General features: G+C 43.9%; 1 protein-coding gene and 1 pseudogene across 4 annotated transcripts in view; both read left to right on the forward strand.

Moving 5' to 3' along the window:
* Positions 1-25,792, forward strand: part of CSGALNACT1 (chondroitin sulfate N-acetylgalactosaminyltransferase 1) — a 300,121-nt gene that overhangs the window by 134,681 nt on the left and 139,648 nt on the right. The window contains exons 1-2 of one of the 3 annotated variants that reach the window (XM_081085040.1): positions 8,100-8,487; positions 8,842-8,941. The exons of 1 other annotated variant lie outside the window; for it this stretch is intronic. The gene's annotated coding sequence lies outside the window, so the exon portion shown is untranslated. Of the gene's footprint in view, positions 1-8,099; positions 8,488-8,841; positions 8,942-25,792 lie in introns of those variants that run through there. One more of the 3 variants, XM_081085041.1, reaches the window with a different exon arrangement.
* LOC308514755 (keratin, type II cytoskeletal 8-like) lies at positions 5,221-6,660 on the forward strand (annotated as a pseudogene). The gene has a single exon. The product of its transcript is annotated as a keratin, type II cytoskeletal 8-like (transcript).

Below are 25,792 nucleotides of genomic sequence, written 5' to 3' on the forward strand. Positions count from 1 at the left end.
TGTCCTGAGTGCACTCTACCCAAGAAGCCTGGGAATGCAGGAGTTGAAAAATAGCCCGTAATGGAGATGTATATACTGACCTTAAAGATGCTGCAAGGATTCTAGTGGCAATAGATTTTATGGAGAACAATAAAAAGTAAGTGCAGTTTCTGTATTGGAAGATAACTTGGAGATTATTTGGTCCACACTTTTATGTTGCAGGTGACTTGCCCAAGGTCAAACAATAACTCACTGGCAGTACTGGGACTCGATCTGGTATTTATGAACCACACACTTGTGCCCTTCCTTGTTGCTACTTCTGTTCTGTTGGGGCTGGTCTGTTGGTGCGTAGGGTGTTGGAATACATGATTTGTTCTTGTTGGGTACCCCATGTAAAGGCCCCTTTTGCCTGGGACATTGTATCCTTGATGAGCTCTTCTTGAGATTATGTCTTCTTTGGGGTGAGTTTACTTTGCTGAATGGAAAGTTGTCCATGCTTGATTCTGCCAGCCAGCTATGTGTCAGAAAGACCATGACAAGATGTAATACTTGTTTAATGGATAAACTCATGGTTTTGATTGTCAAATGATTCCTATCATCAAGTAGTCTGGTAAAATCTTTCTACTCAGAAAAGACATAATTTTACTTCTTATAAGAGCTTGTACTATTTTTAAGCTCCCCTTTCCAAGTCTTAACATCTAAGTCTAAATGCTGTAACATAGCCCATCTGTAACATATCTTCTCACACACAGGGATTCTCAGTGGGGGTGGGAAGACAACGGATAAAGATATCTTCTTTTACTGAAATCACTGATTTAGTCCAACGCCTTTATTTTTCAGATCTGGAAGTGGAGACTCAGAAGTTATAGACTTGTCTAAAGTCTTATAGTAAAGCATTTAAGATGATGTCTTAGTCAGTTTGGGCTGCTATAACAAAACACCATAAACTGGGTAGTAGCACAAATTTATTTCTCACAGTTCTGGAGACTGGAAATCCAAGATGATGGTGTGAGCATGGCTGGGTTCTGGTGAGAGCCCTCTTCTGGGTTGCAGACAGCTGACATGTCTTTATATCCTCACATGGAGAAAAAAGAATTAGCTAGCCCTCTGGCCTCTTCTTCTAAGGACACTAATTCCAGTCATGGGGCCTCCACCCTCATGACAGAATTAGATCCCAAAGACCCTACCCTCCAAATACCATCACATTGGGTCTAGAATTTCAACATATGAGTTTGGAGGGGACACAGTCAGTCCACAACAGATGAACACCCAATATCTTGTTCTGCACAGGATTATCTGTAGCAAATCTCTCTGAAACACTGTTCATGCCTCATTAGCATCTGTGATGATACCTAGCATGTGTCAAGCAGCTGCAATATCTAATAGGAGCAGGGCTGGCCAGAAGAATTTATTGGGAGAGGGTATCTCATAAACTGAACAGTTGCATGTGAGTGTAACTGTGACACTGCAGACTGTACTGGGAAACAGCTTTCTTTTATGGAGGTGCATCAATTGTCTGTATCTTAACTGATTTAGGAGAACAATTGGGTTATTGGTCTCACAACCAATGGCAAACAGAGCAATTTAGTTTCTCTTCAAGAGACTATTGCTTTGTTCCTCTCCAATCCAAATCAGACTGTCTTTCGTTATGCTCTAACAGCATGTAATTTGTATCTCTATTTAGCAGGTGAGTCATTTCCTCCTTCATCATGTTAGTGGTTCCCATGTTGATAATGTGGAGATGATTCAAAGAGGAAACTCACAGGAACACCCCCCACCCCTACCCCCCCCAATGCCTAGCTTGGGAGGCACTGGATAAATCTTTGGAGTATAAGGGAAAATTATTTGATACCCTTAAAGGTAATAAACCCATATATTTTAAAAGAGACTCATATAATTTAGTAGTAAGATAATTTTGTTCATAGTCTTGATAGTTCTGCTAATAGTATCTGAGATTATCCCCATTCACCAGAGTAAGAAATTGAAGGGAAGAAGTAATAGTTACCTGCACTGGAAGGATTAGGAATGAGAAACAGATATCTTCTCGTTTGGTCTGCTTCTGTTCACATGAGAGCAGGACACAGAGACCCTGTTTTTCATTTCACAGAATAACAGAGAACAACATTTTTGGGGAAGAACGCATGGCTTTTAAAGTTAGTTGTGCCCTAAAACCTACTATTTTCAGTAACATTATTTAATGTGGAAGGAACGTGGTCAAGAATATAGTAACGTGTGATTTGTAATGTGCAGCATCGGAGAGCACTTTCTTTTCGGAAACATATTCTTGAGAAAGATAATTTTGGAAGTTGGCTACACAGTTCCTGACCCCAATCCTGCTCTGTCTTCCAGTGCCATAACAAAGAGGACGCCATTGATTTATACAAATAAAAAAACATTACCATCAAGATTTAAAAGCACACATGTTATTATCTACATGTGCACAGAGAAAATCTCACGAGGCAGCTCCAGTTGGCAGACACATATCTAGTCTCTTGGTGCTTTTCATTTATTCTTTGAGGCACACCGATGATGAAAGGCTTTTTAGTCTTCCCTCCTTATTTTTCACATTTCAGGAATCAATGTGTCTCACATATGGTTTAGATTAAGCCTTGGAACTTACAAGGCACCTGGATGGGTATTGTCGCACCATGGGGCCAATTGAGTTTTTGAAGTTCCTTGGAGATGAAAATGCTGGGAACCTTCCCTTATTAATTGCACACTGAGTAGAACCGGTTCCTAGACTGTTCAACTGTTCTTGATCTCAGTGTCCTCATTTTCAGCTGATCTTTTCAATAGTTGACTTTTGGTAGTCCTCTTTTAGCATGATGACAGCTGACTTATTCATGGAGTGCTGCTAATAGATGTATGACAAACTCTGTTACTGTGGGGTGGGTGCCGCAGACTTCCTGACCTTTAGAATCCCAACTGGGACTTTTCCAAAACCCAAGGATGTGAAGTTTCCATGGACATTCTCCAAGTCACTCTCATGCACATCTTGCTTTCTCTCGCTACTATAACTCGTAGTTTTACTATAACTAAAACTCAGAAGCTCCTCTATCATCCTCACACTCTGTGCCAGTCTCTCGAGAACACATTGGGCATCAGATGACGGGAGAGGGGACCTCAGACCTGGGTACAAGTATTTAGACTGAGGGAATGTTACTGAGAACTATTTTTTTGGAATTGGACAAAGCAAGGTACTATATCTACTCTGTGTACCATCCATTGCTTTGCTGGATTTAGTTTGCATTTTTAGCACATTCTTATTGTCTATTTCTTTGATACTCAGGAAGACTTGACCAAGAGTGTGCTTTTGTCACCGTGATTTCTTATGAAGAATGAGGGATTCAGGAGATTGGGGAGGGTCTGTGTTCCCACGGCCTCAGTGGCAGTCTCTGCCAAGTTACCACGTTAATGAAGCGAGCACCTACCTCTGTTAGGGAATCACTCTCGAGGACTAGCACCTGTAGATAAGGCAGTGTTGCATAATAGAGAAAGTAAAGGCTTGTTTTCCTTTTTCTTTTTAGAGTTTAGGTTTATGTATTTACTAGAGGCCTGGTGCATGGATTTGTGCACTGGTGGGGTCCCTCAGCCTGGCCTGTGCCCTCTCACAATCTAGGACCCCTCAGGGGATGTTAGACTGCCAGTTTTGGCCAGATCCCCAGAGGCCTGCAGGAATCAGCCAAAACCCGCAGTCTGACATCCCCTGAGGGATGTAGTAGTGGGCCAAGCAGCAGGCAGCCAGGGGGGAGCCCAAGCCCTGGAACTGCCCAAGCCCTGCTCATCCCGCCCCGCTGCGCCTGCTGCCACCACTGCTTGCTGCCGCGGAGTCCGGAGAGGCTCGCTCCGCCTCAGCTGCGCTCACTAGCCATGAGCTAGGTGGTGCTCCCACTGTGGGAGCGCACTGACCACCAGGGGGCAGCTCCTGCATTAAGCGTCTGTGTTGAGCGTCTGTGTTGGTGGTCAGTGCACATCATAGCGACCGGTCATGGTTGCATAGGCTTTTATATAGATTTATTTATCTTCATTTGTTGAAGCTATTACAGATATCCCTCTTTTGTCCCTCATTGACTCTCCACTCTATACCCCCCTTTCTCATGCCTTCACCACACTATTATCTGTGTCCATGAGCTATGCATACATGCATATAAGTTCCCCAGTTAATCTCTCCCCACCTACACCGCGCCGCGCCCCCCCCCCCCGCCCCCCCCCCCCCCGCCTTCCCTCTAAGATTCGTCAGTCTGTTCCATGCTTCTTTGTCTCTGGATCTATTTTGTTCATGAGCTTACATTAGATTCCACATACGAGTGAAATCATGTGATACTTTTCTTTCTATGACTGGTTTATTTAGCTTAGCATAATGCTCTCCAGGTCCCTCCATGCTGTCTCAAAGGATAAGAGATTCTTCTTTTTTATGGCTGCATAGTATTCCATGCTATAAATGTATCACAGCTTTGCTATCCACTCATCTATTGATGGGAGCTTAGGTTTTGAAGTCAGAAAAATCCCAGTTTTACCATATACTAGTTGGGAAGGTTTCCTAACACCTTTGAGCCTCACGTTCCCCATTTGTAAAATGTGAATATTATGCATGTATCCATAGCATTGTTGTGGGGGTCAAATAAGTTCATATGTAATGCAGCTAGCACAGTGTATGGAACATGATAGGTGTGCAGTTGAGGTTTCTTCCCTTTCTTCTAATGGGGGATGTGTCCAGTTGAATACACCCACGTGTCCTTAGCATGTGGTTCACCTTCAGGAATCCTCCCACAGTGACCTCTAGGGGAGTCCTGTCAGTGGTTCTGCCTTCCTGTCTCTTTCCTTTTTCCATTCCTAACTTGAGGTGATGACCTTCTTGGGGCACATGATGTGTGTAACTGCTAAGGAGACCATGTACTTCCCAGAGCCAAGGATCAAACTTTTAATAAGTTCTTTAGTAGGAAAACAGGGAGGAGCTGAGCCATCCTGTGGCTCTTCACCTGCAGTTCGGCATTCCTAGGACCAGACTCTTGGAGGCTGGATGAATGTAAACGACAGTGTGTAGATGAAAAACTAAGCCTTTCTCTTCAAGTTTTTGGTGTGAGAAGAACAAATTAGATTATTAATAATCATGTGGAGGTATGAGCTGAAAGTCTACTTAGTTTCATTATTAAAACAAGAGTGGTTTGGACAAGCAGCTTTTTGGCTTCTTCTCGAATCTCTGTCTGGTTCTGCCTTCTCGCCTCCACTCCAGCCTCCACCATGTCCACAAGGGCGACCCAGAAGACCTACAAGGTGTCCACCTCTGGACCCCGAGGGCCTTCAGCAGCCGCTGGTACTCCAGTGCACCGGGCACTCCCATCAGCTCCTCGTCCGTCCTTTTCCCTTGTGGGCAGTAGCTACTGAGGTGGCCTGGGCACCAGCATGAGTCTGGCTGGGGGTTACAGTGGGCTGGGGGTATGGGGAACATCACAGCTGTCCAAGTGAACCAGAGTCTGCTAAGCCCCCTGAAGCTGGAGGTGGACCCCAACATCCAGGCCATGCACAACCAGGAGAAGGAGCAGATCGAGACCATCAACAACAAGTTTGCTTCCTTCATTGATAAGGTGAGGAGCCTGGAGCAGCAGAATAAGATTCTGGAGACCAAATGGAACCTCCTGCAGCAGCAGAGGACGACTCTCAGTAACATGGACAACATGTTTGAGAGCTACATCAACAACCTTCGGCGGCAGCTGGACACGCTGGGTCAGGAGAAACTGAGGCTGGAAGCAGAATTTGGCAACATGCAGGGACTGGTGGAGGACTTGGGGAATAAGTATGAGGAGATCAGCAAGCGCACAGAGATGGAGAACGAATTTGTCCTCATCAAGAAGGATGTGGATGAAGCTTACATGAACAAGGTAGACCTGGAGTCCCGCCTGGAAGGGCTGACCGGTGAGATCAACTTCTACAGGCAGCGGTATGGAGAGGAGATTCGTGAACTGCAGTCCCAGATCTCCGACACATCTCTGGTTCTGTCCATGGACAACAACCACTCTCTGGACCTCAATGGCATCATCGCTGAGGTCAAGGACCAGTACGAGGACATCGTCAACCACAGCCAGGCTGAGGCTGAGACCATGTACCAGATCAAGTATGAGGAGCTGCAGACGTTGGCTGGGAAGCACAGGGATGACCTGCATCGCACGAAGACTGAGATTTCTGAGATGAACTGGAACATCAGCCGACTCCAGGCTGAGATTGAGGGCCTCAAAGGCCAGAGGGCTTCCCTGGAGGCTGCCATCGCTGATGCCAAGCAGCGTGGGGAGCTGGCCATCAAGGATGCTCAGTCCAAGGTGGCTGAGCTGGAGGCCGCTCTGAGAAACGCCAAGCGGGACATGGCCCGGCAGCTGCGCGAGTACCAGGAGCTCATGAATGTCAAGCTACCTACCGCAAGCTGCTGGAGGGCAAGGAGAACCCGCTGGAATCAGGGATGCAGAACGTGAGTCTCCACACCAGGACCACCAGCGGCTACTCGGGGGGGCTGAGGACCCCATCTATGGGAACCTCAACTATGGCTTGGGCTTCCAGGCCAACTTGGGCTCTGGCGGGAGCTCTGGCTGCTTCAGCCGCACCAGCTCCTCCAAGACGGTGGTTGTGAAGAAGATTGAGACCCGCGATGGGAAGCTGGTGCCTGAGTCATCTGATGTCCTTCCCAAGTGAATGATGACTGCGGGCCCTCCTGTCCTCCAAGCCTTGGGAAAGGAGCTGTGCCCGGAAGCTGCGGACCCAGGAAGCCCGCCTGAGGCTCAGCCCCAGTCCTCGGCTCACCCTTGGGGTGGGGGAGTTTACTGCCTGGGGGACTGCCTCTTTCCCGTGCCCCCAGCTAAGTGTCAAATGAAGTGTTGTTTTTTTCTCCCCAAAATAAAGTCTCAAATGGCTCTGCCAACTCTAAAAAGAAAGAAAGAAAGGAAGGAAGGAAGAAAGAAAGAACAAACAAAAAAACAAGAGTGGTTTGGAATAATGGGGATTTCACCCCGCTTTTATTTAGACGGCAAAGAAAATTTATTAAGGATATCAAGGAAGACCATGCTGGCGATTTAGCCTCCAAAGCTACCCCCTGCATGCTAAAAGACGGACAAGAAAATTTAAGTGGCTGAGCATAAGACGAGGAGATGGAAAGCCAAGTTATAAACTCATTTCAACCCTTGGCCTGCAGGCTCTGGGGTAACATTTGTTGTCAAGGATGGAAAACAACTCAGATGCAGGTCCATGTGATTATTCTACTTTGGCATTGCTGCCTTTCTGCCAACTACAATTCCATTTAGACATAGATTAATTAGCCAGGCGAGGGAAGTGTGCTCTGGGAGATCAAAGCCAGAAGGGGCAGGGCTGCAGCTGCAGCCTGTAGAGGGCGCTGCCAGGGGGCTGGAGAGAACCCACTGGGCCGACCCACTGGAACAGGAAACCCACAGGATCCTGGGGGCAGTGTGTGGATACCCCTGGACTCCAAACCTCTACAGCGATGCACCTCATCCTCCTGCTGACCTTGTTAATGGCAGTGCCTCCGAGAAAACCTCCAAACTGAGGTGAAGGAAGACACAAAAATGTGACAGGTCAGCTTCAGCCTCCAGGAGGTTGTCCCCGTGAAGAAAGGGCCAGTGGCTGCAGGCCTGAGTGGGTTCAGCCTCTCCCTTTGGCCGTGTGTCCACATGCTGCACCTTTTTTAATTCTTGCAGTAAAACGGGCACAGGAGTTCCTTTTTTTTCGCTATTACTCGAAGTAGAAAGACAGGTGAGATAAAATCTGAGAACTCTTGGGGAAGACGGGCTCTGCGGTAATTAACTGAAGATAGCATGATTAACACATTGGACAGGAGGGCGCAATCCCTCTTCCAGGATATTTCCTTGCTGTTGCTTCCAGAGTGCCTCGCTTGTTATCTCTTTTCCATCTGTTTCTTATCTTCCTTGACACATCTGTGTCCTCCAGTGGAATTCCTTCGAGGCCGGGCTGGTGTGGGGGCACGCGGTGTGGCCGCATCTCTCCTGCCTCCTTCTGCTGGGAAGACAGGAGGGCGTTGGGCCCGGGGCGGGCGGGCGGGGTGGGGGCTGCTGTCCGCTGCCCCGCGGCCGGCGTGCACGCCCACCCAGCCCGGAGCGAGCGGAGCGGAGCGGAGCTGAGCTCCTCCGCAGCAGCAGCGAGCGGCGGGGCCAGCGGGGGCTGCGCGGGGCGGGGCGGAGCGGCCGTGCTGCGGGCTGGTCCTGGGAATCTGGCTCTCCTGGCCGCCTCCGGATTCTTTCGGGACGTGCGCTCCCTTTCCTTCCCCCGTGGAAAACTTCCAGGAGGGCTTGCTGTTTTTTTAAATCATTGCATAGAACCATCAGACGAAACCCTGGTGCGCCGAGCGCGGTCCTTTCAGAGGGGGCAGCACTCCAGCTCCTGCCCCGCCTGGCAGCCGGGGCCCCAGTGCCGCTCCAGCCGCGGAGCCGAGCGGCCCGAGTTGGGGAGGACGCAGCGCGCGGGCGGCGGGCACGGTTCTTTTCTTGCGAGGTTTGCTCTTTCCTTCTCCTATTTTTTTTTAATGTTCTTTATCAAGTAAATATGAGTCCTCCGCTTTGCTTTTACACTCACTTCTTCATGGCTTTCACTATTTATTAAACCTTGATTCTGTGAGTTTTTCTTTCTTTCTTTCTTTTTTTTTTTTTTAAACAAGTGCTTCTTATTTTACCCGTTAAGATAGGGAAGGGAGAAATACCACTCTAATTTTGGGGCAATACTTTATGCGTTGTATTTTAAATCCTAAGTGATTTAAAATGTTACCACCTACATTTAAGACATGGAAATTCACAGGGGCTACCTCCCATTTCTTTTCTTTATTTTATTTTGTATTTTTTTGTATTTTAGAGTCCTTTCCATTTCAAGCAGAGAAGCCGAAGTATTTTTTTTACCCAGTAGAGGAATGATGTAGTTCCACCCATAACCTTCTTTTCTTATATGCTTCCAGGTAAGTGAGTCTGTTAATCATACATTACTTAAGAAATGAGCTTTGCATGGTTTGATTGAACTCAGTATTCTGGCTATGTTTGAAATATGTTAATTTCATTTCTCTCTCAATAGTGTGATGAATAGCAAATTATTTTAAGATATGAATACTTTTTCAAAGTAATGAAATTACTTGGCTGCTTTGAATCCTTTTATTCATTTTGTAAAGCCATGTAATCTACATTTGACTTTACCAACTTCTTCAGAATTTCTCTCTTCCCAAAGTGGCAAATGACTTAAACCAATCATGTACTTAGAAGAACGACATGATTCTTTAAAAAATCTGTTCACTTGAATAGGAACATTTGTTCTCCTTTTGGAAGTTGTGACAGAATATTAAGTTTTCTCAAATATTTAGCCCATCATTTTTGACCATGCCACACAATAATAATTTAAGTAAAATGGCTTAGGAAATTGAAGAATGATCATCCTTTCTAACATAACATCAGAGGGGTATACTTTCTAGAACTCTGGGAGACTCGTCCCCTAATGGATTACATGGTTGGTTTTAGTGTGGGGACCAGTGTGAATCTCTGGAACGTTGCTTTAGTTCTGCTCTTGTAACCAGTAATTTTGTGTTTCTCTGCAATAAGATATTTTATTACATTTGGCAAAACTAAACTTTTAAAAAAAGGAACCTTGGGGACATCATAGACGTTGAAATGCAGCAGCATGAATTGGGAAGTTATAAATATGGTTCTTATTTTCAGCAGAGCAAACCTTTCTTGGTTTTCTTCAGAAATTAGTCAGTAGACATCATAATGAAAATAGGTAAGCTGTGCTCAGCATATACTTATCACCAAGAAAACTCCCTTCGCTCTTCCTCTTCATTTAACAAGCTTCTATGGAGGTTTTGTTCATGATTTTGTATTTCTTGTTTTCACTTGTTACACTGGTTATGATTAAAACATGGAAGTCAAAACATTGGATTTTGTATTAATGAAGTGCTTTGTACTAAAACAATAGAGTATGAGGAGTTTAAAAGGGCTTGCGTCTGAGTTGCTAATAATAGAAAAATAAAAACAACCTTGGCCAGAGGTTAATAATACACGCAAAAATAACCAAAGAATAATTTTTCACAAATTCTTTTCTGAGTAGAAGGTCAGGAGGTTAAGAAGACTGAGTGATTCAGGGCCAACCTGTGGGGCATATGGAAGTGCTCTAATTTTAGGTTTTGTGATCTTTAATGTTTTTATAAATGACTTGGATGATGTAGAAGAGAACAATGTCATTTGAATACAATGTAGACTATAATTATTAAAACCTTGAGATAACTGTATGGAAGAACCAAAGTAAACTATTGAGGTCTACTTCGGCCAATGCAACGTTAAAGGATGTTTGTGCTCTAAGATGAAGCTATTACAGTAGCAAGACAGGAAACGCTTGTCGGGGCGGGTGGGAAGTAAAAGGGCAGGGCTGGACATCACAAGGTGGGCTTTAGTGATGGTCACAGTGCTGTGGATCCCCTGGCAGAGACACAGGATGTTACAGAGAGCCGAGTCTCCACCAGGGCAGTGTTAGCTTGGGAAAGTCCGTTTTCCAGGAGTTGCTCCTATTGACTGAGTCTTTTATAGACTCAGAGTGTGGACCTTCAGCAGACCTGCAAGCAATAAACGATAAATTGGGAAAAGTGTCAGGCTTGTTTCTCCCTCAGGTGGGCAGAAAATCCATACCAATGTATGGTGGTCATGGAATGCAATCAAGGACAGGTTTGATTGTGAAATGGAATTGTTGGACTGGAACCTGGTTTCTGTGTCCGCCGGAATCGAAGAATGAATCCACGGACAGAAAGTGGTATACAAAGGTGGAGATTTATTGAAGGACAAGTACAGACTCCCACATGGGGAGAGGGAAAGAGTCCCACAGAACAGACTCCTACGTGAGGAGAGGAAAGGGTCTCACTGAGTTCCTTTTTCCTATGGCTTACAAAGGCTGCAGAGCATGGTCCCTGGATATTCCCTCTGATGGGTCACTAGTCCCTTAGACTGGTTACTATAGTAACTCCTGGGCTCAAAGGTCAAACCTCACATGTCCCATGTGAGGTTCTCTCTGCCTCCTTCCTTATGGTTTTCCTATTGCCTTTGGGCTTTCTTCTTCTCCTTCTGAATGAAGGGCTTCCTTGTCTTTATTTTGTAAATATAGACCTTTTGCTGTTCCCAGCTCCCTCATTCTATGGAAATGTACTTGTTGAAGCTTTTCAGCTTTCCTATTCTATGGAAATATACCTTCTGCTGCTCTGCAGCCCTGTGCTTCCTCCATGGTCCCCTTAATTTCGAAATTTCTAAAACTGCCCCATTTTACCCCTAAAATTCCTGTTTCAGTTGTTTGATCCAAATATTTAATAACAGGCCATAAAAGGTTTGCAATACGTACATCAAGCATGTCAAACTTGTGGCCCAAAACGAATAGTTTTGTGGCCCAGCCAATATAACAGTATGTAAGAAACTTTTTAATAAAAATTTCATAACTTATTTTTTACAATATCCTGTTATACATAATTATTAATAACGAACTACAATAATCATGATGCATTCATTTCCCTTACGCACCTTATGTGCAGGCTCACCATTTCTCTCCACTAATACTAGCAGCGAATATTTTAGCAGCGATTGCCACGTCATTAGTTTTGGACTGACTTGTTTGGTGTGGACAACAGGAAATATTTCACTTTTGGAGAACAAGAAAAATAGGTTTATTTGTGTTACGCTATTAATTTGTGCAGTTATTCAGTGTCTGGTAAGTTAATGTTCAAGAAAAAAATATTATTTTTTATTAAAATGTCCTATTTTATGTTAACGATTATTCATTTATCTCAGCCCTTTATATTCAGCATGTCTTTATCAAAATAAACTTACGTTTCTATGAAAATTGAAGCTTTTGTTTTCTTGCGGCCCACATAAACTTAAACCTTGTTTATTTGACCCGTGTTAGCCTTTGATTTTGACATGCTTGACGTACATCCTTGTGTCCTACACACGTCCTTCACAGAGCCTGTTCAACCATGGTTTCTTCTCAGTGAATTGCTACTCATCATGTTTTTACCCCATCTTGTTGGTGTATTTCTTTTTTATTTTTAAAGTATATTTTTATTGATTTTAGAGAGGAAGAGAAAGAGAGAGATAGAAACATCAATGGTGAGAGAGAATCATTAATTGGCTGCCTCCTGCACACCCCTTACCAGGGATCGAGCATGCAAATTGGGCATGGAACTGTGACCTCCTTGTTCATAGATCGACGCTCACCATTGAGCCACACCGGGGGGGGCATGTTGGCATTTTGTTTCTCTCTATCCCAGTGGTTCTCAACCTTCCTAATGCCGCGACCCTTTAATACAGTTCCTCATGTTGTGGTGACCCCCAATTTCATTGTTACAAATTGAACATAATTAAAGCATAGTGATCAATCACAAAAACAGTATGTAATTATATATATGTTTTCCAATGGTCTTAGGTGACCCCTATGAAAGGGTCGTTTGACACCCAAAGGGGCCGTGACCCACAGGTTGAGAACCACTGCTCTATCCTGAAACGCATCCACATTTCCACACATCCTTAATCCTCGTCCTCTTGTCAAGGGAAAGGTGTACTGTTGTGTTGCAACCTGTGCTCCTGGTCACACCCTTTCAAGTCTCCCACCTTCCATCTCTCTCTCTCTTGCCTGTCCCTCCCCCACTCATTGTGACTGCTAGAAGCTGTGTTGGTCGCCAAACTCTTTTTTTCTACCTGGAATACTTTCTTCCTTCCCATCCTCTCACCCCCAACCCAAGGAACTTTTACTCATCCTTCAGCAGCCATCTGTGGAGCATTCCTGTACAGGTATCTCAACACATAGAACAGCGGTCGCCAACTGGTGGTCCGTGAGGTCCGAAAGGTTGGCGACCACTGACTTAGATAAAGCTCCTGGCGCCTATGAGACACTGAAGAAAGGAATGAATGGGTGACAGGGTGAGTGAGTGAGTGGAAAAGTGAACAAAGGTATGTCCTGGACCTGAACGTGCCTCTTTTTATTCCCTTAACCCCTTCCACACTCTTCTATACTGGCACCTGTCATTGCATTATCATTACTGTTTGCACGATGGTCTCTCGGACTCAGACTTGAGCAGGGCACAGATCCCGGTCTTCTCATTTTCATGGTCTGGTTAGTTCCTGGGGAATAGAAACTCTGTAGACAATAACCTTATAGGTCTTTGCAGTTCTGTGAGCCCCTGTGATAGACTACCAGATAAAATAAAACAGTAGTAGATTCAATATTTTTTGGAAAGAAGCAGGTATTGTAAGTAAATACTAATACAAAACTATAATGTAGTAACTTGGCAAGTTGCTCATATTTGAAAAAGCAGAGACTTGAGTAGATCACTGTTTGATAAATGGCCTTCTTTTGGACTTGCCGTAGGCTTTGAAAGTATTTCCATATAATGGAATGAGGTGTGACATCAGGTCTGTGGGCTTTTAATGAGTTTCAGCGTTTGCTGCTAGGCTTTTAGTGCGTACCTCAGCCATAATTTGCTTTTAGCTGCTCCGGCCAAGGGCCAGGAGATTCATATTGGCACCAGAATGGGTATCCAGTGATGCCTGACTTCCGGTGGGTTTTCATTTCTTCCTTTTGATTGACACTTAATTAGGACTTGTGTTATTTTCTTTTCTGTTCCTTTGAGGCTCTGCATATTGAGATTCCCTCTTCATCGAGTTGGTATCTCGCCTCTGAGGCTGTGCTTCACCCTCTCATGTCCACGTCTCGTTCTGCTGTCCCCTCTTGGCAGTGCCTCTCCTTCCTCTGTGTCCTCCTGACTGTTCCTTCTCTAGGACTCAGCTCTGGGAAGCCTTTCTAGAGCAGGGGTGAGCAAACTTTTTGACTTGAGGGCCACAATGGGTTCTTAAACTGGACCGGAGGGCCGGAACAAAAGCATGGATGGAGTGTTTGTGTGAACTAATATAAATTCAAAGTAAACATCATTACATAAAAGGGTACGGTCTTTTTTTCCAATAGTTTTATTCATTTCAAACGGGCCGGATCCCGGGCAGTAGTTTGCCCATGGCTGTTCTAGAGCCTTGGCCTCGGGTGGGGCTGGGCCATTGTGTCCCTCTCGCGCCTTATTTTCCCTGTTGCTTACAGTTGTTTACCTGTTAGATATCTGTCCTTTGGCCACCGTCACCCTCCAAGGAGGCACGGTCTCTGCATGGTCAGCATGTAGCATACGTTTGTTCATATTCATACTGGAAAACAAATGTTTGAATGAACTTCCGGTATCTGAAAACCCTCATCAGAGCCTCGCAGTGTCAGCATTTTAACTTGCTGAGTGCTTCACAGTGTACCCATCTTTCCTCTACTTTCTTTCTTTTTAACATTTGTATTTTCTGTGCTACCATGGAGGGGAGGGAGTTGAACCCAGGTGGTCTGGCTCCAGCCCCAATGCCTGCTTAGTTAAATAAGTTGTTTAAAAAGTAAGTCAAAGAAGGTTGGAAGCAAACCAAATTTCCATCGATAAATGAGTGGATAACGAAATGTGGTGTGTGCGTACAATGAAATAGTATTCCACTTTAAACAGAAAGGGTATCTGACACATGCTACAAAGGAGATGAATCTTGAGGACATTATGCCAAGTCAAAGAAGCCAGTCACAAAAGGACTTGATTCCACTTATATGAGGTGGTAGTCAGATTCTTAAAGACAGAGTAGAATGGTGGTTGCCAGAGGCTGAGGGGAGGATGGAGTGTTATTTAGTTGGCAAAGGGTTTCAGTTTTGCAAGATGAAAACTTCTGGAGATTGGTGGCACAACAATGTGAATGTACTTAACACTATTGAACTGTATATTTAAAAATTGTTGAGATGGTAAATCTTACGTTGTGTGTCTTTTACCATAGTTAAAAATAACAAAAAGTAAGTTAAAGACATTACTTTAAAAAAATATAATGAATCTTTTTGTCAGCTAATGATTATTGGAGTCAATTCACCACCAGCAGGTATCCCCAATTGGGGATGCAGTGAAGAAGGAAACTTTATTCAGTGCAAACAGCTCAATCGTGATACAGCTTGGCTGTGAGGCAGCCCTGGGGCTAGGCGGCCAGGGCCAGGCCCCTCGCTGGTTAAATTGCTCTTCTCTGTGCTAGTCTGCTCTGGTCTGTTCTGCTGAGACAGTCCCCGTTTTTTCAGCTCAGCCAGGGAGACGAAGTCTTCAGTCTTAGGTGGGAAGGGAAAGTGTGCTCTCAGAGCCAGAAGGGAACTGGCTTATATGGACAGAAGTCCTTATCCCTGGTCCCTTATTGGTCTGTCCTCATGCAAACAAGGACTCCAAATCCCCACAACTTGATTGGTCCAAAAGGCACTGTCCTGATTGTTCATAATAGCTTTGTTCTGGTTGGTCGAGCTGAGCAGTTCTGATTGGATGGGAAAAGTGTCAATCCTATTGGTTGACATATGATCCCAGGAACTCCTTTATATGTTTGAAATAGGATCCTAGGAACAGTGTGGGCAGGCAGTTCAGTGCAGAGGCAGGTAGGTCAGTGCAGCCTTCTCCATGAAGTGCAGTCTGCATGAGAGGCCCCTGTGTAGAAATGGCTATGGGGCTCTTTAAAAAAAAAAAAAAAAATTTGAGCCTAAGTAGCCACCAGGAGCCCTTCTATGTAAGTGTCTTTTTCCCAAGGTTCACACTTAAAATAAATAAATTAAAAAAAAAATCAAAAGGGATTTATTTTATTTGGAGACTTTTCTTTCCCTGAGCTTTATTTTTCATTTGCTCAAATTTTTAAATCACTTTTTATTTTTATTATGTAATAGAACAAACTGTATTTACGTTGATAAGATCTTTGAAATTTAATTTTAGACCTTGTTATTTCTTTTCTTAATTTGCTTATATTTGCAGTTAAAATCAGTTTCAAAATTACCCACTTCCTCACTTGTTTTTCTTCAACAAATAGGATCTTATTGCTCATCCAGAAATGCTTGTAGGACACTTAAAAATTTATTTTTATGACTAAGAGCAGAAATGTTTGGTCTGACACAGCTAGAGGGCATGACAAACTCCAGGCTTTGATTTGACTGTTCTAAAGAGCCAGCTACTTGTCTTTTTTTTTCATCACACTAATGGACCTTTCATGTGGAAAATCATGACTCTAAAACTGTAAATTACACTCGGGTGCCTGAAAGAGCACCATTTCAAAATGTTTAGCTGACACTTAGGAAGCAGTTGTCTCTTCACTCAAAGGCCCTGACCTGCTATGTAATAGCTTTCCTGAAGAATTGAGAGCGAACCTTGAATCCGGTCAGCCTAGGTTTATGGAGAAGGGAAGGCAAGGAGCTGATGGGGCTGTGTGTGAGAGTTGGGGGGCACGTAGGGATGAAAATCAGAGATGGAGGGTGGACAGACGAAATAATTTTAACCTTTTGGAAACTTGCAGCCCAATTGTGACTTAGATTTTTATAGCATTACAAACATGATCATATGGTCAAGGTCACCAGAAGAAATAAAGTTCAATCCAAGTTGATGTTTTAATTTTTTCCTGAAGTTCTTTAAAAATATATGTTAATTAGAAATATTAATGTTTACAGGTAAGTATTTTAGTAAAGAGCTGCATATTTTCACCCGTCTGGAGTGGCTCTGTTGGCTGTGTATTGTCAGGTGCACCAAAAGGTTGCAGGTTTGATTCCAGTCAGGGCACATGCCTAGGTTACAGGTTTGATCCCCATTCAGGGTGCGAATGGAAGGCAACCAATTGATATTTCTCTCTCACATCTCTCCCTCTTCTCTCTTTTCCTCTCTCTAAGCATGTCCTTGGGTGAGGATTTAAAATGAAAAAAGAGTTGCATATTTTCAATTCAAGAAACATATATTGAGACTTACTACACGTTAGGGTTTGAATGCACTTTGTGGTTACCGCGTGCATTGGAATTGGATTGGAATCCAGTCTCTGGTGAAGGTGTCAGTCATCTGCAGAGAAAGGAGAAAAATACAGTGAAGTTTTCAAGGAGGTAATATTCACTTTAAAGGAATAACCTTTACTTTGAAGTTCTGGTCTTTTTTCTTATGTATTAAAATTTGAAATATCTATTTTTGAAAGAATATAATGGTGGTTAATATTTAAAGTTCTATTTGTTGGAAAATTAAAGTGTTGGATATAATTTAATAGGATTCTTGGTTCTAAGAAACAGAAATCAACTAGACTAACTTAAACAGGAAGGCAATCTATTGGGAGAATTTCCCAGAGAATTGATAGGAGAACCAGAATCTCATACACAGTATAAGAAACACTGGCAACCAGGGCCGCTTGCACCTTTAAATATGTTTTCTAAGTTTATAATATGTGCCAAAACCCCCCTTGTCCCAAGCCTGTGAGACCTATGCCAAGAAATGGAGGTCTTGATAAGGGGAGAAAAGGGATTAAATGAAATTAGATTAAGGACCATCGCACAATTTATTACATGTGACTTTTATGATAATTTATTGCAACAAAGCGAAATAAAACACTCACCTATAGCCTTGTCCTTTCTGACCTAAAGTTGGAGTGAGAACTGTACTTGGGTGTAGATTAGCTGATTACGTATGGGCTGGTTGAATGGAACCTCCTGATGTTTTGATAAGGAAGGTGATAAAATGGCAAAGGATTTAAGTCTTCAGTTCCTTTCAAACAGTATTTTCCTTCTAACCTCTTTTCTTAGTCTATACCTTCCCCCTCAAGGAAGGTCTCTAAATTTTCCCTGAGTAAAATCAGGGAGAAAGTTGAGACAAAAAAGTAGATGAATGAAAGAAGATAACCAAATTTAAAAAAAAAAATGTTTCTATTGTTTTCAGAGAGGAAGGGAGAGTGATAGAGAGATAGAAACATCAGTGATGAGAGAGAATCATTGATTGGCTGCCTCCTACATGCCCCCTACTTGTGGGGGAGGTGGGGTGGAGAATCGAACCCACAACACAGGCATGTGCCCTTGGTCGGAATCAAACCTGGGGCTCTTTAGTCCATAGGCCGACACTCTATCTACTGAGCCAAACCGGCTAGGGGCAAGAAGATAACTAAATTTGAGGAAGAGTCAAAAGTGCATCAGAGAAGTAGCTTCTTGGTTACCCTATTTACTACACTTCTAATTTCCAGTTATCTATTGACTCATTTCGGTTTGGGGAACAAAAGTGCGTAGCCATCAACGTGATACTTGTATTCAACATGGTAGGTGTATTCAGGTAGTCTTCTTCCCTTTGAAGCAGAATGAAGGTGGTATCTAGACATTCCCTTTCTACTGAATTTCTTCTTTAAGTTGGGGGTGCACATGGCTGTTGAGCAGCTTGGTGTTGGCGTCATTCTCGAGTGTTTCTGGAGGAGAGGCAGTGTAGCGTCACAGGGCTCCAGACTCAGGATTGGAACCTCAGTGCTACTCCTCGTTAGCAGCCTGAGTCAGTACAAATTACTGGTCCCCTCTGCCCTTCACTTTCTGCATCTGGAAAATGCAATGAATGGTATTTTTAGAGTTGTTTTAAGGATTGAGATTAATGTTTGTGAAGTACGTGGCACATAGTAGGTATGAAATAAATTCTTATCAACATTAACATTCTATACATTTTTACATTCTGAAAGGGAAAAACATCTCTGTTCATTGGTCCCTCCCTTTTCCTTTCCCTGCTTACATAATTGAGATAATTCAGTTGTTTGTTGGTTCATTGATTAGTTAATTGGATATCAGCCATGAGTCAGCCATTGCAAGTTGGTGCGGGAGATTCCGGGAGGAGCGGGACATCCTTGCCCTCACGGAGCCCATAGTGTGGTCCATGAGCTGCTGCAGCTGAGTGTTCTGGGATGCAGATCCCTCCGTATTTGAACCTCCAGAAAGGTGGCAGCGACCAACACGACGTGGGGAGCTGGGACCTGGTGGTCCTGGCCCTTCCACAGGGCCACGGTGGCTGCTGCTGCCACTGTGACTGCTCAGAGAGGTGGCCCAGGAGCTGATCTCTTTTCCCAAATAGCTGCTCTTTGAAAAAGAAACTTCCCTATTTCCACCGTATTTTGGAGCTTGACCAAAATGTTTAGGTCAGAGGTTTAACTTTCTCAGTTCATGATGCCATTAGTGTCTCATTAATTTTTCCAACGCCCTTGACTAAAAGAAATGGCCAACCATGGTTTTTGTTTTTTTTTATTAGTTAGGTTCACTAGTTTATGCGTGTGTCCTAACAACTTATAGCTGTTTGGAAAAAAATACAATAAATTGAAAGAAAAATAGTTTGATCTCATTCCTAAGCCCAGTTACTTAATAATGGGATGTGTGCATCTCTTGGGCACTGCACAGCTTCTAAACGTTGGAATCAGATTACAAACTGCCACTTCATTTTGTGCAGCAGTTGCTTTTTATCACAGTAACTGCTGAAATGTAGTTTCGCAAAGCGGTGATATCATCGGAAGGAATGTAGCTCAATCTAATGTTGAAATGTGAACTACCTTGAGCTAGGAGTTTGCATGATGTCCAACAGGTGTCTAGTAACACATGCTTTGCTTGGAAACTTACAATATTCTGAAAAACAGTGTGAACTCTCTTTGGTGCCCTGGGGTGCCTCAGTGCACAGTTTGAGAACCATCAATTTAGGAACCAGGATCTGTCTGGGGATGTTTTGTAATCCTTCTGTAGCCATCAGCCTCCCAAATAGATGCATTAAGGGCAGGTTAGAGGTTAAATAACTGTAAGGAGCCAGGTTTTAATTTCACCACACGGACAGGAGGCAGAGGTGACATTTCAACCTAATTGGCAAAAGATGAAAATTCCTCTTTTCATTTATGATACGTAGCAGGGAAAGGTCTGATTTTTACCTCGCAGCCAGTCAGCATTGCACCCTCTTTCCAGAGAATCAAAAGATTAGCTGTTTAACTACATTGCTTATTTGATAAGATGTTTTTACTTAAGGTTTTTGCTTGGCTCACTTATTATTCTCCCACAGCGGCTTATATTCCATGGAGTGAGAATTTGCTTGTAAATTATTTTAGCATTATCCCTTTCAGGCTTTGGGAGAGAACCAGGGTTATAATAAGGCTTATATCTTTGTGTAACAAGATGCAATAGCCGTGCAAATTAGCTAGATCCTAGTAGAGATTAGATCTAGGTGACACAATAATTTTAATTTTTATGAGCTTCAGCTATGAAAAGACTTTCCTGATAGAAATTAGGAGATGTTTTAAAAATTGAGGCAGTTTTGGAACAATAACTAGAGGTGACCTGCTCTACCCAGTCTGAGGATTTCAGAGTAGAGGATCTTGGCAGACAGCTTTCCCATCAAAGGCACCTTCACTGTCTTACCCGGCCTATTTTCAAATGAATGGAAATCAGGGAGCAAGTCACTCTAGATCAGCGGTTCTCAACCTATGGGTCGTGACCCCTTTGACGGTCGAACGACCCTTTCATAGGGATCTTCTAAGACCATCCTGCATTTCAGATATTTACATTATGATTCATAACAATAGCAACATTACAGTTATGAAGTAGCAATGAAAATAATTTTATGGTTGGGTCACAACATGAGGAACTGTATTTAAAGGGCCAGAAGGTCCCTGACCGGTTTGGCTCAGGGGATAGAGCGTCAGCCTGCGGACTCAAGGGTCCCAGGTTCGATTCCGGTCAAGGGCATGTACCTTGGTTGCGGGCAGATCCCCAGTAGGGAGTGTGCAGGAGGCAGCTGATCGATGTTTCTCTCTCATCGATGTTTCTAACTCTCTAGCCCTCTCCCTTCCTCTCTGTAAAAAATCAATAAAATATATATATATATATTTGTAAAAAAATAAAGGGCCAGAAGGTTGAGAACCACTGCTCTAGATAATCCTTAAAAGAATGGACTCGCATGGTGCCCTGAAAAGGGCCCCAAACTGGGTGTAGCAGATTGTGGTCTTGCTCCCAGCTCAGCTCTCACAAGCCCGGTGACCTGGGCAAGGCTTGTCCTGTGACGTGCAGGATGCTCAGCATTCCTGGGCCTACTCAGCCATCACATCAGCCAGAAAGTTGGGCCCCCCACCCCCAATATATTTCCAAACACCCTAGCCCAGTGATGGCGAACCTTTTGAGCTCGGCATGTCAGCATTTTGAAAAACCCTAACTTAACTCTGGTGCCGTGTCACGTATAGAAATTTTTTTATATTTGCCACCATAGTAAAACAAAGACTATATTTTTGATATTTATTTTATATATTTAAATGCCATTTAACAAAGAAAAATCAACCAAAAAAATGAGTTCGCGTGTTACCTCTGACACGCGTGTCATAGGTTCGCCATCACTGCCCTGGACTACTGTGCTTGAGTTAGACTTGATTCCAGTCCTTATTTAACAAATGAAGGAAGTAAGGCTCAGATTAGTAAAGGGACCATCTACGGTCAGACATACAAGCACAGCTAGGATCCAGGTCCCCTGCCTGCCTGGAACTCATGCCATGCACAGAGCTGCCGAAGACATTTCTTTCAGTTCTAACAATTCAGAATTTGGGGGAATCAAAGGGAGATTGGAGTTACAATCATGAATAAACCTTGAAAGAAAATGGAAATGACAAAAATCCAGTTAACTTGCTAAAAATTTAGATTCCTAGATCTAGAATAAAAGCTGCACGATGGCAGCTTTTTAATCTCTTGTTCACTGCTGTCTCCAACTCCTAGAATACTGCCAGATGCAGAGGAGACACTCAGCAAATTTGTTGATTGCCTGGGTGCACTCTAATTTATGGGTAATATTTACACTTAGGGGATCAGTATTCTGGAAGGATATAAGTTACTGGATTCTTCTGAAGTTTGCTTAGCTGAACTTCATTTCATGTTGCTCAGAACCAAATAACGATCTACAGAAAAAGTAGTGTCTGTGATGAATTCTCACTGGCTAGAATATGATATTGGGGGTGGTATTACGATATTAAATATCTTTGTCATCGCCCTGCATGTGGCTTTTTTGTTGTTGTTATGCATTTGAAATGCTGATCACAAAAGAGAGTATGTAATTGAGCATAGCCGGACGTCTGTTGCTTGTGTTGAGAGTGTACATTTCTGATTCCCAAGGTGGAGAAATCAGAAGGAAGCCATGCCTTGGATAACGGCGGCCTTACCTGACCCGAAGTGGGAAGGCATCTCTCTCTTAAGGATCCCTCAGGCAGTGCAGAGGCATGTGTGCCCTCAGCACCTGGGATCACAGCATAAGGGGCTTCTATTGCATCATCTTTACAGAAGGAGGTTTACTGAGAGGTGAATGCACTTGGCAACTTTATTCCAAGAAGTTGGGTGATGTGTACACAGTCTGCTTTTCACTCACAACTTTGTGGGTTTTATTTTTCCTGGTGTTCACACCAAGCTAGAGAAGGATTGAGTTGTTCAGAGTAGCATCCCAGGTGGAGAGAAGTGGGAAACGGGAACCTCACCACCTGATTCCAAACTCATCTTCAAGGGGAGTCGGTTTTCAACCATTGCACCTCCTTGCACTCGAGCCCTGAGGGTGGGAAGGCAAGCGTGGTTTGAAATGAATGTTTTCAATACATTGTCCTTTCAGGAAACCTCTAGAGACGGTTAATGGAGAACAAGTGCATCCGACAAGTGGTCCCCAAAGTGTTTTCCAGAGATGATGAGTGCTATGGATGCTTTTCAAAGGGAGGTTTTGGCGATCAGACACATTTGCAAAAGGTACTCTACCTTGTAGGGTCCAAGGCACCTTGGCCTTAGTAAAGGTCTGGAAGTTCTAAAGTAAAGACACATTCTGGTTTAACCTCCCAGCGCCCAGCTTTCTTCCTCGAAGGCTCCTTTTCCAGCATGCCATGTCTTAGCCCCTTTAAGAGCAGTGTGCCACCAACCGGCCTTTGAAAATCCTGCCCAGAATTTAAAACCTGATTCTGAGTTTGCTTTGCACCTGCTCGTGGTCCTAGGCTAAGCCAGCGTTTCTCAACCCTTGATTTGGAGCTTCCAGAAAGTGCACATTCCCCAGCCCAGCCCCAGAGTGTCTGATGCTGTGTGTCTGGGCTGGTGCCAAGTTGTCTACATTTTTGAGGAGCCCTGTAAGTGGTCTTTCTGTTTCTAGAGGATGAAAACCACTCTCCTTGGAAAAGGTTTCGAAGTTCCACTTCTTTTCTCTGAGGCTGCAGGAGGTGTGTCCACTTCGTAATTCTTTTTGACGTTGAGCATGCTTCCTAAAGGGACTGGGTTTCACGGTGAAGGAGCACTGATGTGATGTGATGGCTCAGCCTCTGGGCCTCTCCCGCGGGGCATGCCTGGGCCGGGCACTGCTCCTTGGCAGGTGTGTCCGGGCACCGCTCCTTGGCAGGTGTGGTCCCGGACGTGGCCTGAAGGGCGTAAATGGTAAGGAGGAGGACCGCTGTCGGGGTCCTGTTCCTGCGAGCCCCGCGTGGGTGCTGCTGACGGGGAACCCTGCTCGGTCAGGAAGTGAGGATTTGGTAATGTGGCATTGACCTGATGTTCCCTTGGAGAAATGCTCTCTGTTACGGTTCTTCCCGTCTTGTATCTCATGGCCTAACGTCTTCTGGAATCTCTGCTCCTCCCCATCATACCGTGAGAAACCAGGCAGGAAATAGCTGAGTAAGATTAGTGGTTTTAGAGTAACCACTCGGGGAATTAACACGGGGGTAGGGAGGCGGCGTGGTGCAGCCACAGGCTGCTCGGCTGGATTTCTCTCAGAAAGGGCCCAGGTGAGACCGGAGGGCACTGAAAGTAAGTCAGAATCCACCCGATGTACCTACGCCGTCAAGGCTGTGTGACAGCTGGTGGGAAAGGCCCCAGTAGCTGCATGTTTCATCAGAAGCAGGAAAATCAGGCTTGTCTGCATGTGGTTGATGAGGTGCCTTGATGAGGATCATTTTTGCTTTTCCTTCTTCATTTATGTGTGGTCGTTAGTCTTGCCGCAAAAATTGCACCACTGGTTACTCTAAAGGAAGGCAGCCCCTTCCTGTTCATTTAGGGTTGGAGGAGCGACCAGTGACTGGCCTGCATTCTCTCTGGGGTGCTCTGAGTGATTCGCCTAAGTGTGGGCCAGAGGAAAACAACTGGGAACCAATTTCTGCAGAGTGTTCCAAGCACAGTATAATTTATTTTACATAAATAATTCCTTTATTTATTTCCTAGAACAGCCTCTGGAACTATTCATTATTAGTTTTTTATTTATTTTTTAAAATATATTTTATTGATTTCTTTTACAGAGAGGAAGGGAGAGGGATAGAGTTAGAAACATTGATGAGAGAGAAACATTGATCAGCTGCCTCCTGCACACTCCTACTGGGGATGTGCCCACAACCAAGGTACATGCCCTTGGCCAGAATTGAACCTGGGACCCTTCAATCCGCGGACCGACCCTCTATCCACTGAGCCAAACCAGTTAGGGCTCATTATTAGTTTTTTAAATAAAGATGAGACATGGCGGCTCGGAGTGAGAAGCTGTACACAGATAGAGAGTGATGGGGCCGGAATTCAAATTTAAATCCATTCAAGTCTGAAGTCCACTCTGATGTTCCCCCGGCCCATCGTGCTGTCTGTTGCTGGCACACATGGCAGTGGTGCCATCACTCTTGCATCTGAGTATCATCTCTGCAGTTGAGCAGGATAACAGGCTCTTAATAAAAAATAAAGAGATGGCTTACAGTGCTTTATTGCTTCCTCTCTAGTGCTACAGTCATGAACCGAAAATGCTTCTGTTACCAGTCATTCTGGGACAGACTCTGAAAGAAAAGAATATGGTTGCAGAGGATCGATTCATTTTTCCCTGTTGAGTCTAGTTAGGTTACATGTCGTTGGATTTTATAAATAAGCATTTGGTTTTTGAATAAGCAATTAATCGCGTTCACTAGCAGTGGGTCTCACGTCTAGAATTTAGTGGCATTAGCTAGAACTTTATAATGGCATAAACATTTTCCTGGAGGAAATAGAATATCACCATGTGATATAAAGCTAACATTAGGAAAATAAACATTAATCCGAGGTTGACTGTTAGCTTAAACTTTCTCTTAATTCAAAATCCAAGCTAAGCCTTACTCTGTAAAAAAAAAAAAAAAAACACTCCCAAAACTCTATTACCACTCATTTTGAAATTCTAATGGGAAAATCACCATAGACTCGCAAAAATGCAGTATGAGTAATATTAACTGTCTCCATAATTTAATTACAGAATTCCAAATACTATTGCCCGGGAGGCACATGACTGTAAGCTTCCAGGTTGAAGGGCCACAGATTTCGCACATATTAGCTCTGGCTGGTGATCATTTAGTTTGACTCTTATGTTCTCCAGGTGATTAAAGGATAGAGGTCGAGTGACCTTTCCAAAGCCCCCAGGCGGGTCTCCCCATAGATAGTGTTGCCTTTAACTGGAGTATTTTTAAGAAACGCTTCACCAAGGCTATTAATGTAGCAGACTATTAGGCTCGGCCCACTTTGTGCTTCTCATGTGTCATTTAATCATAACCGAGCCACATGAACACCTCCCAAAGCCGCAGACTGCGTAGAGCGACAGTTGTCCGTGTTCAGGCTCATTGAGTTGTGTCTGTCAAACCCAGAGTAAAAGCAGGTGGCCAACAGAATTTGTAAAGCTTTGGAATTTTATTCCAGTTGCTCAGTTACTGCAGAGCCATCACTGGCTTTTTGCTGGCAGTTTCCACCTAAATAGGGAGGCTGGGTGGCTTGTCTAGTGCAAGGTAGCGGGAAGGGGACCGGGGAATGTAAATAAGCTGAAACCGAAAGCCTGCAAGTGAGCGCACTCCAAAGCAAGGCCTATCATCGAAGTAATTGGATTTGTAATGGTTGACAATTTTAATGGAAATTGAATGTAGTTCTCTGCTGTTCTGTTGTTCTGAATACTTGCTTCTTACTTAACAGAATGGACTGA

Source organism: Myotis nattereri (assembly GCF_964212035.1).
Source record: "Myotis nattereri genome assembly, chromosome: 2".
In the NCBI taxonomy this organism is placed as follows: domain Eukaryota; kingdom Metazoa; phylum Chordata; class Mammalia; order Chiroptera; family Vespertilionidae; genus Myotis; species Myotis nattereri.